A 15437-nucleotide genomic window follows, 5' to 3' on the forward strand; every position below is an offset into this window, starting at 1 on the left:
AGTAAATTTATAATTTTATTATTTTGGGTTGTAAATTAATTAATTCCTAATTCAAATTAATGAATTAATTAACCAAATTAAGATTAGGAAAGGTTGCAAATTTCGGCCAACACTTTAGTTTCCTAATGCTGGCCGGTTTTGACTTAGTTTCTAGGGTTTTATTTTGTAACTTTGCTAGCCTATTTAAAGGCTTGTTTTTTAGGAAGAACACACCATTAATAATATACAGAAAATTATTTGTGAGACTGAATTCTCTTTATTCTTTTTAAACACCTAAAACATCATTAGTATATGAATGTTTTAGTTTAACTTATCAATAGGATATCCATCACCTATTGTGGCATCTTCATTATACCAAAGTTTCTAATCACAGATTGGTTAGGGGTCAAGGTGACCATTAGAACTTGAACATAATTAAATCCGGGCTAAAAACAATAGCATTTTCTCGACCATAATGTATAGTATCCTTATCAAATTGCCATAGTCTTCCTAATAAAATATGTCTGGCATGCATAGGTACAACATCACATAAAACAACATCCATCTATTTATCAATGCAACTTTACTTTGGCTTGTTTATTTACCTTCATCTCACCACTATCATTTAGCCATTGTATTCTATATGGTTCAGGATATTTAATTATTTAATTTCTCGACCACAACATTACTAATAACATTAGCACAACTTCCACTATCAATTATCATATTACAAATATTACCTTGAATTTCACACCTAGTATGGAAGATGTTTTCTCTTTGGATTTGATCCTCATCTTTGTACACAGTTAGAACCCTCCATGCCACTAAGCTAAGTTCGGCCTTGAAGCCTTTAGGGTCTTGGGTTCTACATGTTCTTCCTCTTCAATTTCTTCCTCAACAAGGTCAGCTTCTTATTCGAATTCTTCACTTTCAGACTCCAACTTTCCATTACCTTTCAACACCATAATTCTTCAGTTTGGACATTCGTTGGCAACATGTCCTTGGCCCTGGCAATTAAAACAAAACAGTATCTCAAAATCTTAAGGGTTTAGGATCAGATTTACTTTCAAACTTTGGTGCTTGAATGGCATAGAGTCTAGTCTCTCTTCTTGGCCAGTTGGAACTTTTACGCTCTAGTTTCAGTTTTGGCTTTGATTCAAAAGTGAAATTGCTTCTCTAAGCACTTGAATTAGTCCTTCTACTATTGGTGACCCCTCCAAACCGTGAGCTTGTACCCCTCCTCTTGAATTGGTTCTCGATTTTGATGGCCACATGTAACATCTCCTCCAATTCCATATATTGTTGTAATTCTACTTGGTTGGCTATTTCTCGATTTAAACCTCCCAAAAACTTTTCTATGGTTACCTCATGATCTCATTCATGCTCAACCTCATCATGAGCATCTCCATCTCCTTGTAGTAGTTCTCCACAGTCCTACTTCCTTGAGATAAAGATTGTAACCTTTGTTGTAGCATCCTATGGTAATGGCTTGGCATAAAATCTCTTCCTCATGGCTCATTTCAGTTGTCACCAATTGATTATAAGTTCATCATCAACTCTTCTTTAAGTACCTTGCTCATTATTCCACCATTGTAATGCATAATGACTAAATTCCAAATGGGCTAATTTTATCTTCTTTGCCTCGGAGTAGTTATGGCAATCAAAAATCATGTCCATGTGTTCTTCCCATTCTAGTTAAGCCTCCAAATTGCTTTTAAATAAAAATGGTGGGATATTGACCTTAACGTTTCCAAGATCATCATCTTCCTCTTGAGCTTGCCTCCCATGGGTTTCCCTTCCTTGGAGTGCAAAAATATCTTCAAACTCCTCCTTGAGGTTATCTCTAAAATTACCTCCTTCAAATTCCTCCCTAAAATGTCCATGGCCTCCTCGACCTCGACCTCGAACACGGCCTCCATGAAATTCTTACCTTGGTTCGGACCACCTTGGGAATGTTCAAATCTATCCATTCTTTGATCAAGCTTATCAAAATGAGCATTCATCCTTTGTAGTTGTTTCAAAACCACCATCATGTCAGTAGGTTCTCCTCCACTTCCCGTACCTCTAAAATCCCCTTTGAATCCCATGAATTCCTCTTCAATGTTTCTTAATAAATTACCTCCTTTTCTTATCCTTGGATCGGTCATGTTAGAGAAAATAATGCAAAAATCCTTACCAAATTCACTCCCTCACGTGTTTCACTCAAACAGGTCTCGGAACTCGTGTTTGAACACTAGTTTCAACTTTTGATGCTCTTTTAAGCTCACACTCTCTTGCCTTTTTCCACTCACAAGAATATCTAAAAAACTAATAAAACACACTCAAAACAGCAATTAGATCACAAGTATGCTCTAATTAAACTAATCAACAAAACAGCAACAAATCAAGCAATTACCAAGTGAATTTTAACACCTAATTCTCAGCTTTTCTAACCAAAAAGAAGGAAAATTAACAAAGCAAATTTTTGGATTTAACAAGGAATAATCCAGAATATTAAGAACCAAAATTTTCAAAGATAAAATTTAGAAAAGGGATTCAAATAACGAATAAGAAATAATTTGAACAAAATATGAAGTAATTGTTGGTTGTAGTTCTTGTAATTTAGGTCTAAGTCTCAAATCCCTTAACCAATTTTAATCCAATCAAGTTAGCACACAAAATTAAAATATGCAGCAACCAAATTAGATTGATTAAACAACAACTTGAACTAATCACAATTGAATTTTCCCCAAATCCAATCACTCCACACAAACTGGCCTTTTTACACAACTTTTTTTTTTCTTATTTTCACTTTGGCTTTTCTTTTGTTTTCTATTTTCCTTTTTTTTTTCTTGATCACTCATATAATTATATCAACACAATCTCCAGTAACAACAATCACTACAAACCACAACCCAAAAGCCAACAAATTGACAAAAATCCGAACCAACTTCCAAGCCAAAAACAAATTGTAAAAATTTAGGTTTATGCAATATGTTCTCAAAATTCCTCTCCCTTTTTTTTTTATATATGAATTCAACTAATTAAGATTAAAACAGCAAGGAAAGATAAAAAATAATCCAAATTACTAAGAACTAATATGTAAAACAACCAACTACCTAGTAAGAAAAAATTCGGCTAACAAAAGAGATAAATTTGGCTATGAAGAAAAATCTTCTTCTTCTTTTATGCAGAATGAGAATAGATAGGAAACAAACTTAACCTAATGTTAAAATTGCAGATTAACACAAAACAAAACAAAAAAAATAAGATAGATCAAACCTGAACGAAATTCAGCTCTGATACTAAATGACACGAACCAAGGTTAACTTGCTCCTAAACTCATATTATACTAGCCCAGATCAAAATTAAGTTCAGATTCTAATGGTTACCTTGAACCCTAATCAAATTATGATTAGAAACCTTGATATATGATGAAGACACCACAATAGGTTATGCATCTCCTATTGATAAACCAAACTGAAACACTCAATCTCTATTCAATGTTGTAGGTGTTCAAAGAGAACAAAAAGAATTCTTCTCACAAATAATTTTCTGTATGAATAATGTACTGAGTATTATTGAGAAAATAAGACCTTAAATAGGTTTTAATGAAAAAAATAAAACCCTAAAACAACTAGGTTAGAACCCGCCAAGGATAAGGAAACAAAGGTGTGGCTGAATTCTACTACCTTTCCCAATCTACTTTTGATTAATTAATTCTTTTATTTTGAATTAGGAATTAATTAATTTACGACCAAATTAATAAAATTATAACTTTTCTAAAGTAATTTTTCCAGCAAATAAATAAATAAAAACCAATATGAAGACTATTTCCTAAAACAAAAAATAAATGTTCAAATTAGGAAACTAGTTGACTAGTTTGCCAACCAAGCTGATTTTATCCAATCACTAGCTAGTTTAGGCTCCAAATCAGCTCTGATATTCCATGTAGAATTCCAAATAAGATTAATATTGGCTCCCATACGTTTCCCTTGATTGGAATAAAAAGAACTTGCTTGAACAACAAGAAACATCAAAGTCGGCACCAAAATGAAGCAATTCGGCCAACATGAAGTCTTGTGCACCAACATGGTTGATGAATAGATTTACTTCTCCTTGGCATGATTTTATGGTCCCTTTTGGTGCTCAATCACCCTCATAAGTCAACAAATTCATTCCTTGTTACCCGGAATCCGTAGATGCACCAAAACAGCTTCCCTGGTCCATTTACGCATTCATAACTTGGATGCATAAAACGGGCTTTGGATTTTTGGATATTTTCATGTCCTCTTGAGAATTAATAATACCTTGTATGAAGCTAACCAGGTTGTCCTTAAATCTCTTCACTTGTGCTCTTGTGATTGGTCTTATCTTCAATTGTACAAGATCAACACCCCGGTGAGTAATAGGTTGAACGGGTACAGGCAGATTCTCATCATCGTTGATATGAATTGGAAAAGAATATGATTACTAAATTTAAATGTGAATTTATATGTTTTAGGGAAGGAGATAAATATAACAATGAAGAGTGGAAAAGGTGGAGCGAGAAAGGAGAAATCAAATGAACTTTTTTAATCCAAATTTAGTAATGACTCTTAATGAAATCCAATCATCAATATTAGAATCTTGGATTTTATTTAATTATAGGATTTTTAGATATGGGTATGCATATATATATATATATATATATAATGCTACTATGGGTGGCTTACCCCATTAAAAAGTAGACGACAAGTAGTTATCATTGCCTGATTGACACGATTATATGGAATCAAAGTACAATTTCATGGTTTGATTACATGTAACCATGTGGATTAAATGGTTATCCTCCACCAAATAAAGGGCAACAAACATTGATCACCATCCAATTCATGCGTTTACATGTAATCCAACCATGATTACATGCAATTTTACCATGATTGGATGGTCAATCGCTACCAGACGATGGGCAACATCTTGAATATTTGCAAAAACATATGCACATACTCAGTTAGTTTCTTTAGGTCAACCTTATTACACACTTGTTATATATATATATAGGTATATAGTCAATCTTTTATCAGGACATCCTAATATTTTATCCATCAAAATCTCACTTCTTTAAGGGCTAAGATTTTAAAATACATTTAGGATTTATATGAGTCTTGACAGGGTTCCTTTGCTCTCTTAGGATTTTAGTAATTCACTAAACGTATTCAAAATCCTAAATACATTTTTAAATCTCAGTCTTTAAAGAGATCCAAGAGTTGATAAGTAAGATTCTAATGGATTTTCATCTAGATATTTTGATAAGAGACTGACTATATATATACGTACATATAAGGTTCATATATATAAAAATATGTACATATATATATATATATATATGCAGTTTTAATATAATGAAGGATATACAGGTTTGATATAGTGAGGGATTTATAAAGAGGAATGGTGAATATCATCATCAACAGTCGTCAGATCTATATGATCTGCATGATTTAATGATTGTCCCTCATAATTCCTCTATATAAGTCCATTATATCAAAACTTTGTAGTATGTATATATATTGCTTGGCTATATATTTTATATAATTCATTTATAAATTTATTTAATCATTCATTGTTCTTGGCTGGCTTTGCTGCCTCGTCTATTTACTTCCGCTCATATTCTCTGCTGAGAAATTAGTCCGATAAGTTTAGTGAATTTTTTTTATTTATAGGTTTTTAATTTATATATAAATTAAAACAAGCCAAAACTCATCTTTCTTGAAACATGAAAGAAAAAGCTCCCTTTTGTTACAAGTTAAAAAGAGCCTGCTATGAATATAAAGAAAGAAAGAAAGCTAGAATCTACACATTGATTCTTTTTTTTTGGCAATTTATGTTGAACCGTATGCATCAACTTCCGCTCATATTCTCTGCTTTTGCTTCTTTATATTACTTAACACTCATCTTTCCCCCTGTTGGTATCGGAGCCATAAGTATTCCGATCTATATTTTGCTACTTTCTTTTAGTGCCTGTAAAGTGTTATATCTGCTTAATTCATTCAGTTTCATATTTACTTTCTTTGTCTTTATTTTCTTCGATTTACTTTTGATATCCTGCTTCTTTCTGAACCTTGCTAAACTATAAATCCGAGTCTGAACTATAAATCCCAAGAGAGGTCTGAGAGGATGTCAGTTTGATAGGTTTAGGAACAGGATGGAGTGGTATATGTGAAAGTAGATTTAAGTTTATAAAGCTTTAGAAATTATATATATATATATATATGTACAATAATGCTCAAATAAGGTCCACCTTACTATGTTAAATTAAGGTCCACCATTGATGACCATTGGATTTTTAGGATGATATTTATATATGTTTCATAGCATTAGCATGCATATATTTTATAGCAAAATTGTATGTGTATATATATATATACAACCATGCTTAGGTAAGGTTTCAATTTGAAAACGCCATGCGAATATACATCTCACAACATATTGCAGGAGCAAAATTCATCACATAAGTTGTTGTGGAACATGCGAAGATTTAAAATTGAAGAAGTGATCAAACATGAGTTTAGATTTATACTGCATTTAGGGAAAATAAGCCTTATTCAGACCAAGTGATTAATAAATATAATTTTAAATCTTAATTCTTCTGCAATCCAAGAGTTGAAAAGGGAAGTTTTGACATTATTCTTGATATTAAATACCTAATTTTAGTCTAGATATATATATAAATATAATTTTGCTATAAAATACACGTACGCTAATGCTATCAAACGTGTTCATATTTGATTACTTATAATCCCAAGTATATATTACTTGATTATACATAAGTCAATATATATAACATATGTATATATATCTGCGATTATATGCCATAAAATCCACATATGTTTGATAATGTTAGCATCACATGCTTTATAGTAAAATAATATTTATATATAAATAGCCATGCCCAGGTGAGGTTTCAATTTAAGGACATCATGTGGATATACATCCTACAACATATTGTAGGAGCAAAATTCATCGCATAAATTGTTGCGGGACATATGTGTTCACATAATATTCCTATGTTAGCATCCTCACCTAAGCTAGATTATGTATAAATAAATATATATATATATATATATATATATTTTACAATGCATGCATACACTCGGTATCTAAGTTGTGCCCAGTAGATTATATATAATCCGCTAAATATATTTAGTGGATTCATGTAATTAGATCATATAACCCTCTATAATTGGTGGGTGACATGTAATTGATTGGCATGCTCTCCATATCAAGAGTATGTAAGTGTTTATAGCAAAATTATATGTATAATTTTTCTTTTTATCAAAGAAAATAAATCTAGGATTCGTCCTAGAGAGCACATATCCTTAAAAGGATAAGTGTGCCAAAAAAATTTATATGCCTATCCTTAACCTTTTAAGGATATGCATTGTATTGAGAAAATTTCAAATAGAATCTTCTAGATAACAGAAAGACTATGTGTGTGTGTGTCTATGTAAAAGAAAATAAATCCAGGATTCATCCTAAATAACACATATCCTTAAAAGAATAGGCATATAAAAGAAATTATACACCTATCTTTTTAAGGATACACATTGTTCTAAATAAATTTCGAAGAATCTTCTAGATAACATAAAGACTCTATGCATGTGTGCGTGCGTGTGTGTGTGTGTGTGTGTGTGTGTGTGTGTGTGTGTGCGTACGTGCTTGCGTGCGTGCGTGCGTGTGTGTGTGTGTGTGTGTGTGTGTGTGTGTGTGTGTGTGGATTCCATGTTTGGACACTCAAAAAAAAATTTAAATTTAATTTATAGCTCCTGATTCATTCAAAAGTGATTATTGAAAGTTTAAGGGGAAAAAAAAAAGAAAAGAAAAGAAAGTGTACATGGTCATTAATAGACAAGGCCAATCCAAATCTTGACGAGAAAAAAAAAAAGTTTGCATAATTGCATGCTAAGGCATATATAATGATTATAGTTTTCGCTATTGCATGCATAATGATGGATTCTTAATGACCTTTTCTAAGCTGCAATGTTCACTAATTTAATTATACTTCCATACATAATTATTTTTGCTTTTTATTAGCTTCTTCCTTAGGTGCTCAAGATGGAATCTGAGTTATGTAAAAAAGATAGAACAAATATTAACATGTGAGACAATGCTCTTGCTCATCTAAATCCTTATGCTTATCAAAAAATATATATGTTTTTACTCATTAAGAGGAAATAAAAGATCATTTTCTTTTTTTTCTTTTTTCTCATTTGACTGATAAATGATCATCATTTTCTTCATAAAAAGTAAAACATCTCAATTCAGCTTTATGAATTTTGTATATATTATTGATGGAGAACTATACTTTTTCAATTTAGGTGGTTAGGTAGTCTATTTCTTATTTTCCATGTTCTCATTTACAATTCTTCATATGCCTTTTTTTCATATGTTAGTTTTTGCTCCTTATCCTTTGATATATACATAATTCTACTCATCCAAATGGGACATAAATGAGAATTTTCTTTAAATTTGATATCCCTAACTTTTTGGTTGATGAAATCGCTTTTCTATTTTTATATTTTCTACTTCACATGTCATATTCTTGTGAAAGATCAACTTTACTTCTCATTTTTAGCCATATATATAGATATTTCCTCCTTTGCAATAACATTTTGAAAGGCATGCCCTTCCATCGATGCTATGCCATGAATTATATATATGGACATGTTAGCTATTTTATAAAACCCCAAATTTTTGCCTTCTCTTTTATATTTATATGTATTAAGGATAGGGTTATTTGAGATCAGGCTCTCTAATTGGGGAACAATGGACTTTGCCACTGAATTTTCCCCAACCGCATTACAAACCCCAAATCTACTTTTACTGAAACGGTGATCACAATTTTTTTAGTTAAATATAGAGTTTCTTCAATAGTACAATAATCTATATAGTATAAACAAATATGATCTTTTCAGAAAACTTTTATATCTATAGGCTTAATGAACCCCAAAATAGAGGGCTAAAGCATAAGATGTTATTGTCACCTTAGTTGTCATCAAAATGACAAAATCTACATAATACTTGAAAAGAATAAAATGAACCAGCGAATAGGGATAACTACATAATATAAAGAGATATATAAATAGGACTAATAAGAAAAAACTCAAATTTTCGTCGAAAAAAAAAATTATAAAACCATTAAATTAATGAGTTTTTTAAATTAAGAAATATTATCATTTTGTTTTTTTGCTAACAACCAATTATATTAATTAAAATTAGAAAATCATATGTAAAATGTATACAGTTGTTTTGAAAAGGAGTAGTTCCTCCCAAAATAGGGAATATTTCCTCACAAATAATAAAATAGAAGATCCCAAGCATATTTTTTCAAAACTAAATATGAATAAATATTGTTATACTTGAACTAATTTCATAATCTAAAATCATTGAATCATTACAGATATATATATATACATAATATTAGACTTAGAAAGCCTATAAGAGTGGTATTAAGTAAATATCAACTCATTATTCACCTAAAAACAGTATACATATCAACTTTTTGAAACAACAAATTAAACAACAAAATTAAAGATTTTTAAAGAAAGACTATTTATTATACCAAAGAATTAGTTAGGAGAACAATAATACATGTGAAATGTTTAATCATATATCCAAATCCTATATTTAAGTCTTTGTGTCCCAAAAAATAAAAAAAAATAAAAAATAAAAACTTATCAAGTCAAACAAAAAGGCAAGGCAAGTGAAAACAGGGATAATTACCGTTAGGTATTAGCTCTTAAGAGTACTATATATATATATATATATATATTTATTTATTTTTTGGTTCCAAGACAAAATCAATAAGAAGATAGTAAAGTGGATTGCAAAAACAAAGGGATATTTGCGTCCTAGCTGAGAATTTTTAGGCAATTTGAAGTTAAAAACTGTTTTGTTAATTGAAAACAGGGACAATTGCCGTTAGGTATTAGCTCTTAAGAGTACTATAGATATATATATATATATTTTGGTTCCAAGACAAAATCAATAAGAAGATAGTAAATTGGATTGCAAAAACAAAGGGATATTTGCCTCCTAGCTGAGAATTTTTAGGCAATTTGAAGTTAAAAACTGCTTTGTTTCAGGATTTTTCAAGGGCATTAATTTTTCCATCAAAAGAATAAAATAAAAAAATAGAAAGCCAACAAAATAAAGCAAAGAAATATAACAGCAAGAAAATTGTAACGATCCTATTTGAGTCCCACACTCTTCAAGTGTGGGCTTAGCATGTGTCTAATAAGCATTTGATCACCCTTTCCTTATAAGTTGGTTTTTAGATAAAGTTCTACCTTAATGTACATAAGAATCAATCTTAATTGAATCGCACATCAATCTTAATTGAATTGCACATCATCCAAATATGGGCTTGCCATGTGGCTTATAAATATTTGGGAACCCTTTCCTTATAAGCTTGTTTTAAGGAAAGTTATATCTAAGAGTGCGTAACTTAGTATCATAGCAAAACATCATTCAGGTAAACCTTGTGGGATTGGCTCCCACATACAATGGCCCTTATCATGGGCAATGGTCGTGGGTTGAAAATCTTGGCCTCAAGAGGAGGCTTTGTCACCACCATGGCATTTGGGCACCCCATCCTTATAAAGTAAATTGAAGAATACCATAATTCATTTTAAACAATAAGTATACAAAATAATAAAGAAAGCTAACAATCGGTAGCTATATGGGGTTCATGATATTTTGTTCTACTGGATTCTTTTCTTAATGTTCTTGTTGATATGGTGTATGGAAGAAGCAAAAGGTGATAAATTTAAAACTTTCAGTATCATGAAATATGATGCTATTGAGGATGGCAAGATACTTTTTGAAAGCTTGGAGTGAATGATGCCATTGGAATAATGGAAAGGCTAAAGTTTTAATCCATAAAGGCAAATACATGTTGAATCTAGTATAATTCTCAAGTCCATGTGAAGTTCTAATAGCCTTTATTATTAAAAGGACTCTGGAGTTTTAACTTATTTATCAAAAAGTACTAATAGTGGCAACTTGAGCAACTTCAGATACATAAACCAATTGACTCGTAGTGGAGGTGGTGTAATACCTCACCTTATTTGGTACACTTGTCACTCTCTGCTAATATTGTCTCTATTTAGCCACTGCACTCGATATGGAATTTTTTACTCAAAACTTCCTAGGAGGTCACCCATCCTTGGATTACTCTTGCTTGAGCATATATGATTTCAGGTTTCTTTCGAACCTCAAAGTCAACTGCTTTGGAAAAGCCTTAGCATTAGTAGAATGACTATCATTAAATTTAAACCATCCACTAATCCACACTCAAATAGTCTACCGATGCCTCTTGCTCCCTCCGACATTGGTCTTCATATGTGGGATTTTGGATGGTTAAGGAAATTCAACTTGGCTTTACAATGACTATAACGAGAATTCTCATTTGCAACTTTTCCTATTTCATCGGTGTTTGATTTCATTACCAATTCAATGGTTTAGCACCTAAGATCAATCAACAGTAAGAATCCAAATTTCAACATCTTTGGATGTAGAAACAGGAATTTGAGCAAGATAGGAATATTAGGTCCAGATGGCAGCCTAAACATAGATGAAATTAAGATTAAAGGCTCTCACAAAATCAAAATCTCATGCATGATGATTGCTATTGTGGATGAATGCATAGCCATGTTGTCTGAAAGCACAAAGATACACATATCTAAGGTTTTCTGTAGTCCTGGCCATAGAATCTACCTTAGAAGCCTTGGAAAGAATGAAAAAGAGCAAGATGTGCATGGAATAGTGGTCAAGAAATCATCTAAAATCAAGACACAGTTTACTCCTCCTTCTTGTAAGACTTCCAATCATCTATTCCAATACATTACCATGGAAAATGTTCTCAATCCCATTAACATTGATCAACTTTATTGCCCATATATTCTTTGTGATCAATAGCCTCCTTTTAATGTGCAAATCGATATCACATATAAAAAGTAGTGGGAAGTTCGAATTCATGAGTTGCAATGAGTTTAATTTGCAGTAAAAGTAAGCCTTGTAGCAAGGTAGTCTTAGAAAATGTCAATTTAGACTATGCTAATCAAGGAGATTCAAAATCATTGTGAGTTAATATTTTTGGTGTCTCTTGTAACAACAAAGCCCCCATACCTATCTTATAGTTTCTTCTCTTCAATAGCATATTATGGCTTTTAATCTTTTGGTACCCTAGCTTTGTTTTATTGGTCTCTGTTGCTATCTAGTTCTACCCACCCACCATGATGTATTTACCTTTTAAATTTTTACCACTTTTTGTGGTTTGGAAATTGGTATACTTGCTCTATTACCAATTATTTTGCACACTTAGGTAGAATTTTTCCTAAAACCAACTTATATGGAAATGATGCCTAAATGCTTATAATCAATAAGCCAAGCTCATGGTTGGATGATGTGAGACTCAATTAGGATTATGACATTGATTGTTATGCACATTTAAGTTAACTTTCCTTAAAAACCAGCTTATAAAGGTGCCCAAATGCTTATAAGTCATATACCAAGCCCATACTTGGACGATGTAACACTCAATTAGGATCATTAGATTAAGTATTTAAGCACCCTCTCTTTATAAGATGATTTTTAAGGAAAGTTCAACCTAAGTGTGTACAACAATTGGTATTGAGCAAGCCATCCTTTAGGCAAACCTCATAGGATTGGTAGCCACTTGGGACGGCCTTCGTCATGGGAAAAGGCCATGGACTATGGACATTAGCTTTAAGAGAGGCACTTCTCACTGTCATGAATGTTAATTCCAAAGTAGGTGGAACGTAATGATCCTAATTAGAAGGAAAATATGGGCATTTTGATGAGGATAACTATGAAGAAGAAGAACAAGATGGGATCAAAGAACTTAAGGAAGACCCTATTGTCTGCATCCTTGAAAAGTTGATATTATCTGTTAAACTCCCCAGCCAAACACAGAGGAAAGCAATTTTTTGAACTAAATGCGCTATTAATGGCCATGTCTGTGAGTTCATTGTTAATAGTGGAAGCTGTGAAAATGTGGTTTCAAAATCTATTATCAAGGGTCTACAACTTCTAGTTTCTAAACACCTTAACCCTCATAAAATAGGTAAGATTTCAAAAGATAATGTGAAAATATTGATGAAATTTGTCATGAGCCATTTTCCAATGGTAACCACTATTTAGATGAGGTAGAATGTGATGTTGTAGAGATGCATGTATGTAACTTACTACTAGGGCAACCCTGGCACTTTGATAGAAATGCTCAACATATTGGGAAGAATAATACTTACTTTTTCCAATGAAATAGCAAAAAGGTGGTTTTATTGCCTTTTACTCCAGACCAAAAGCCCTCTCCCAATAAGCCTAAATAGTAACCTAAATACTCTAACACAATTCTTCAAACTACCCAACGGCCTACCAAACCTAATTTCCTCGGGGCCTTAGTTTTTTTCAATCCAAAACCTGAGAATTTAATCGTTAAGAACCAATAAAATCCTTCTCACAAGAATTTCAAGATATTACACCCGTTGAATTACCAGCTAAACTTCCTGCAATGAGAGACATTCAACACGACATTGATTTAGTTTCGAGATCCAAAATTCCAAATTTACCCTACTATAGAATGAGTCACGGGAGCATTAGATATTACAAGGTATAGTTTATGACTTGTTAGAGATGAAACTCATTAGAGAAAGTTTGAGTCTGTATGTTGTTCCTACTTTAATTGTTCCTAAGAATGATAAGTCTTGGCATATATATGTGGATTGCAAAGCGATTAACAAAATAACTATCAAATAAAGTTTTCCCATCCCAAGACATGAAGGCATGTTAGACAAACTAGAAGGTTCTCAAATTTTCTCAAAATTAGACCTAAAGAGTGGGTATCATCAGATTTGAATTAGACCTAAGGATGAATGGAAGGTGGCACTTAAAACCAAAGATGAACTGCATGAGTGGTTAGTGATGCCATTCGACTTATCTAACGTGCCAGGTACCTTCATGAAGATAGTGAACCAAGCTTTTAAATCATTTCCCTTTGTTGTTTTCTACTTCAATGATATTTTAGTTTTCAACATGATTACATGGAAACATTTGGCACTTTAGCTTCCCCTACTAATGTCTTTGAACTTCATAGCTTCCATGGGTTTGCTACCTTCTATAGAAGATTCATAAAGAATTTCAGCACTTTAGCTACCCCATTAACTAATTGCTTAAAGAAAGGACATTTTCATTGGGAGATGAACAAGAACACAACTTTAACTTTTTTAAACAGAAGTTGACACAAGCACCAGTCCTTGCATTGCCTAATTTCAACAAAATCTTTGAAGTTGAAATAGACACCTCTAAATCTGGCATAGGAGTTGTGTTAATGCAAGAAAGAAAACCAATTGAATTTTTCAATCAAAAATTTGTAAGGCAAGGCAGCAATGGAGCACCTGTGAACAAGAATTTGATGTCATGGATTGTGCATTCCACCATTGGGAGCATTATTTTGTTCAACGAGACTTTATCCTAAGAAGTGATCACCAACCATTCAAGTACCTTAACTATCAAAAGAAACTAAGTGATCTCCAAACACATTGGCTACAATTCCTTCACAAATTCCACTACTCTTTTCAACATCGTGCTAGAAAACTCAAAACTGTGGCGGATGCTTTTAGTAGGAAGCCCATATTACTCATGACACTATAAATTTATTTTCAAGAGTTTGATGCTATCGATGAACTTTACCCTTCTTGCTCTGATTTCATTGATATTTGGAGCGAATGTGAGAAACATGAATATGCTAAAAAATTCGTATTACTGTCTTCAAAGGAAATCAATTATGCATCCCTGATACTTATCTGCACACGTCTTATTAGAGAGCTACATGCTGGTGGACTAGCAGTCCACTATGGTTGAGATAAAACCATCATTGAAGTCATTGCTCAATTCTTTTAGTCCCGTGTCAATTAAGATGTCATTCATTTTGTCCAAAGATGTGTTACTTGTCAACAAGCCAAGGGTAGTATTCAAAACATTGGACTTTATTCTCTTTTACCCATACCTGCAACTATATGGGAGAGGATCTTTCAATAGATTTTATACTTGGTTTGCTTATCACTCAACACCGAGTAGATTCTATATATGTGATGGTTGATTCATTTTCCAAGATGACCCATTGAATTCCTTACAAGAAGATCAATGATGCAAGCAATGCAGCCAATATGTTTTTTAAAGAAATTGTGTGGATCCATGGTGTGCCTGAATTCATCACTTCTGACCAAGATATCAAGTTTGAAAGCCATTTTTGGAAATCTTGTGGTTAAAATTTGGTATCCAACTTTAATATAGCAACACTTACCACCCATAAACTAATGACTAGATAAAGGTTGTGAATTGAATGTTGGAAAATATGCTATGAAGTCTTGGCCATGACAAACCAAAGCAAGGGGTTTTGGTTTTACCATAGGTTGAGT

Source organism: Ziziphus jujuba, chromosome 5 (assembly GCF_031755915.1).
Source record: "Ziziphus jujuba cultivar Dongzao chromosome 5, ASM3175591v1".
Taxonomy (NCBI): domain Eukaryota; kingdom Viridiplantae; phylum Streptophyta; class Magnoliopsida; order Rosales; family Rhamnaceae; genus Ziziphus; species Ziziphus jujuba.